This window comes from Egretta garzetta, unplaced genomic scaffold (assembly GCF_000687185.1).
Source record: "Egretta garzetta isolate BGI_Z169 unplaced genomic scaffold, ASM68718v1 scaffold187, whole genome shotgun sequence".
NCBI classification, from domain to species: domain Eukaryota; kingdom Metazoa; phylum Chordata; class Aves; order Pelecaniformes; family Ardeidae; genus Egretta; species Egretta garzetta.
The window spans coordinates 706,263-711,526 of record NW_009260342.1 but is presented as its reverse complement, the minus strand read 5'-3'; positions in this window follow the sequence as shown (position 1 = coordinate 711,526).

The window sequence follows — 5,264 nt, the reverse complement described above, 5'->3', positions numbered from 1 at the left end:
GGGGACCGGGAGGGCCTCGTGTGTGACCGCAACCGTCGCTCTTCAGAGTTTTGAAATGACCTTCCCGAGCGCTGCAACCTCCCGGGGAGCTGCCCACGGAAAAAGTACGGCGAGGTGTTCCGCACCACCGTTACTAAGCCAGCCTGCTGAGCAACAACAAAAAAGGTTCCATATCGCCGGGCCCCGTCGGGCATTGGCATTTCCCAGAGGGGAAAAAAAAAAAAAAAAAAAAAAAAGGCATGGCAATCTGTCTGTAAAGAGGTAAGGTGGAAGAGTCAGCGTTTGCCGCCAGATGTCTTTTGGAACCCAGGGCAGGTACAGCCCTTCAGCGTCTGAAACCCCAGATTTCTCTAAAAGAGGGTGCCAGTTATAACATCGATTTTACCAAATTGAGGAGCACTAGCTCACTTGCTGATTTATGGGCTTAGGGGTTTTTTTTTCTCTTCATCTTCTAAAGTGAACATCTAGGAATTAAGCCCTCAAGAGGTTTGGGGTTTTTTTTTGCAGAGGGATGGAGGGAAGAATAGATCAGATTAAGGTCAATTCATAGAAGACCAGAAACCAAGGATTTATGGTCAAGCCTGCATTCCACAAAGCAGTTTTAGAAGACGTTGTACAACTCTCTTGTTCAGCGCTTCAAGAGCTGCAGCTGAGAAAGGGTCAGGAAAGATCTGCATAACTAACTCTGTGCTTGTTTCATTTTCATAGGCCAGAGCTTCAGCCTTGTCCATCCTCAGCAATAGGATTTGAAGCTGGGCTGGTTGATTTTACCTGGAAAATACAATATGGTCAACTGGAATTTAGTTCTGTACCATGGTTATTTAATTCATTAAGGGCGGTTGCTTATTCAGGAATTGTTTCCTTATGATCTTTCTGTTAAGCAGCCACTGAGACAATAAAAAACTTTGTGGGTTTTTTCCTTCGTTTCTAATCTTTGAGTTTCTCCACTCTCAGTTGTGGTCTTACATTAGGTATTGCTTATGTTTTAGAATTTAAATTGGTAGGGCTTTATAATTTCATTTCCCTCTGGAGAAGAAGATGCTTTCACTAAAACATAAAAGCATTTGTAAGTGAGCCTGTAATTTGATTTTTTTTCTTGAGATTTAAAAAGAAAAACAAACCACAACCCTGTTTATTTCGTTTCCTTAAATCAGGAGCATTCCGGTGCCCGTGGCGCTTCCACTTGAGTGGCAGGTTCCACGTGGAAGAGTTGTCACTCTTGTCAAAGCAAGTTCCACGCAGCTCTCCTTTGCATAAAGCTGCAGTAGCACCCGGATGCTGCGTCCTCCCCTGGCTGGAAACGGAAGAGAGCCTGAGAAAGCCAAGTTTCCTTCTTCTGCGCGTCCTCCCAAGGAGCGCAGGCCTTCTCGCAGGGGAGAAGAATCAGGACAGTTCCTGCATCAGGAGGGCGGAAAGGAGCTAGGTTAGGGTTAGTAGGAGTACTGAAACTCAGCTGAATGAGCCTGGTCTAGTCCGTCTGGCAGACAAAATACAGCACAGCATTATCTGCAGTGCTCATCGGCTCTGGGGATGGGAGGAAAAAGCACCTGAGAGGGCGTTGAGGGGATGTGGCCTCTCCATCTGGCACGTAGTAGCCATCCTGCTTCTGCCTGCAGGCATTGGTAGCAAGTGATTAGTCTTTGGATAGCCACGCAGAGATAAAAAGATACAAAATGTTAGGCCTGCTTAAATACTTCCAAGTGGTTAATTTATCTTCAGCTTTTCTACCTCTGTGCCTTCCTATCTTCTCCTGAAGTGCTGTGTGTTTTTTCCAGTTATCTGGGAACAATGGCTGTTCATCTCAATTAATAAAAAATAAATCCTAGAGCAATTGCTCACATGGAAGAATGGTTTTATAAAGCACTTGAATACTTCTGACTGCTGTAAATGCCGCGTTGTCCTGGTCTGGCTCTGCCACGCTTCTCCGTTATCAGTTTTCTGTTTCTTGCTGGCTCCTTGTGCTCCCTACGTCTCTCCATCAGGCGTGCTGCCTCGTGGCTCACTTGCCCGTTTCTCTGGCGTGCTTCCAGGGGAGCACGAAGCCCTTCACAGCAACTCCTGTTTCCCCGCTGCTGTGTGTCAGCGACCTCTAGGACAAGCACATTTGCCAGTACGTTCCCTGCGCTGGCAAAGGCTCAGACTGGCGCTCAGAGAGGAGGACTGGGGTGACCCGTGAGCTCTGCAGCACGGTGCCTGTCTGTCAGACTCCCGCGGAACGGGTTACCCATCGTCGACAAGTCCGTTCCCCTAACAAACGGGTTGGAATTAGCTATGTAGCACGCGCAAGTTTTGGACAGCTCATCTGCCGAGTCGCTGTGTCCTAGTGTGATCGTGCTGCTTGAAAATAACCAGCTGGAGTGACCCGCATCAGAAAACCTGACACGGCAGCTGGTTTTTATTGCAAACAGGTTTAAGCTGTTTCTTACGTAAATGGCTTATGAAAATAAGAACCTTATTCCCATTTCGTTTGTGTTTCCATTTATTTTACAAGGCATCGTTCACACAATGATAACAAGGTACTGATCCAAACAATTCTGTAACAATTAAAAAAGTAAACATTTGTTGTGACCATGTACATTGAATTGCACTTTTAATAACAAGCATTACACTTATATTTCCATATTATACTTTATATAATACATGGATTCGTTACACAAGAACTGGCACTACTGAACTGTTCTCAGTTAAGAGTCTGCTATCGCTACAATGCTGTTTTTTTCCTGGCTCTTTAGGGAAGCATATTTTACGACCGTGGGACACACCCAGATAACAAACGCAACTCCAACCCTGGAAAGCTTCACCGTAACAGGGTCACAGCTCCGAAGCCGTGCTCTGTTTTCAACGTGCTGAAGCGAATCCACCTTGCAGGGCAGACTCTGAGGGATCTGGATCGTGCTTGGTCAGGCCTTTCCCTGCATTCATGTGCCATCTTTTCCCAGTTCAGAGAAGCCAGAGAACCTTCTCCCATGGGAAAGCAACAGTTCCCAAAGCTGGAGAGAGCTCCTGGCACAGCTTTTGAAGCTGGTAGCAGCAGCCGTGCAAGCCCAGGAATTACTGGAAGGAGGGAATTGGGATCTGGAGAAAAACCCGAGAACGTCTGCTCTTGTTTGCATGGGTAGTACCATCCATGTGTTATATAAAATACAAAAATAAGAGAAACTGAAAGGAAATCAGTACAGCCCAGGATTCTGGTGGTATCAAATCACAAATGAAATTTATGATACCAAATCCTTTTGATGTATTTATCCCCTTGTGATTCAGTTTCCTATATATTATTCTATATATAAGATATAGTTTTCCAAAGATACATATATATTCCTTTACAGGTTAAATAAAAGCAAGTCCCACTGAATAAGAAAATAAGAGGAGGTAATGTCCTAATTCTCTACCCATATCTTTTTTTTTTTTCTTTTTCAGGTAAAAATAGCATGAAATACATTCAGTAGCAAAGCAGTTGGAATCCAGGGGAAATGGAGAGCCCTGTATTCCTGGAGGATTAACCTGTACGTGTGAAGTCATGATCCTGAAATAAATTATGTAGACTTCTGACTTGGGAAAGATAGGATCTTGATCAATGCTGAGTATTACTTATCCAGCTGCAAATTCTTTGAATTTTCCAAAAGCCATCTACGGATTAGCCCAGTTTTAAGAGCTGCTGTGACATACACCTAAACCTAACTCAAAAGGTGCAAGCTCGAGTGCCTCATTGCATCTCCCCTTAGTAAGGAGGTAACGGGACGGCTCCCAGTAGGATGTTAGCATAACAGACAGAAAAATAATTTAGTTCAAGCCTTTGTGTTTGCAAGAACAATGCGATGCCTGGCGCTTTGTACGCTCACTTTGTACGCTGTACACAGCACTACACACCCAGTGCAGCAGCTGCAGGCACAACAGCCCCTTCTGCAGGGTTCGGCTGTAACAGAGGCGTGCTTGTCAGCCAGAGCAGTCCCTCAGCCTGGAGAGAAAAATCTCTGCCCAATCTTCACATTCCCAGAATAACACGTACTAAGGCTTTCTCTCTAGCAGTTGGAAGAAAACCAGCATTGTAAGATAAGAGTGTTTCTGTTTTCAATGCCAAAGGTATTTAGGCTTATTGGATTATGCAGAAGTATGCCAATTATCCCTGAGTCTAACAGTAAATAAAAACAAGAGGTACAGTTCTCCCACACATGCAAGTAGCTTCATGGATTTCCCTGCAACTACTCAATAGAAGGAAGGGAACAGCCCTACCTTTGTCCCAGGGAGAAAGCATGACTTAGGTAGCTTCCAAGTTTTGATACTTCAGTGCCAGTAAGTTAAGGTTTTTATTGCCACGTTCAGTCAGCGAGTGACATCGTGACTCTGAAGTCAACAGGATACTTCACGCTTTGTCAAGGGGCTGAATTCTTGCTGTTCTTGACTTCCTTTTCATCTCCCTCTCCCCTTGTAAATGGCGGATTTTATTTTGAGTTGTTTTTAACACAATGGCACAGATGAAAGCATCTATCTCAAAAGAAATTTCAAGGGCCAACCAAGAGAAGTCCTTTAAAATGTCTAACAAGGAAAAAAATTTAATTGCTTACCTATGGAAGCAATTTAACTTAGCTGTAGCAAATTGCATGCTAATTAATGGGCAGGACAAGGATGCGTTAGCTGGCAGTACTGGTGACATGGCTGACTGCCTTTCCTGAGACTGGTTTTACTAAACATTAATGCGCATGGACCTCAGGGATTCTGCAGTTTCTTGGATTAACACCAAACATGATATTTTCTATTTTATAGTTTTTAATTCTCTCCAGGTATGTTTAGAATTTGTTAACCTAAGTGAAATAAGTCCTATTAATTTCGAATATGAAGTTTGATTCACAAAGATAATATGAGACCGGTTCACAGATGTACCACGTAACTAAATCAGCCTTGCTTCATTTATCCTGTAAAGTATTACAGTCAAAGGAAAAACAACTTCTTTTTAAACTGAAAAAAAGTACTTTTTTTTTTTTTTTTTTCCATATTGGGCACCTCAGGAACAGATTAGAATCCAACAAGATAAAACAGTCGAACTAAAAATACTCTTTGGAGGGTTGTCCCTAATCAAAGTAAAGGTTTTATTTCAGGACTGTGCATTCTCAATAAAATTAAAAAATATGGTTTAGTTCCACATACATATTTATAAAATTCAAATTACTTTTAATATAAGTTTGATGTGGACACATAGTTTAATACTGACTGAGGAAAAAAATGATAATCACTCCAGACTTAGGAGCTATGTTAGCTGTTCCGGTGCC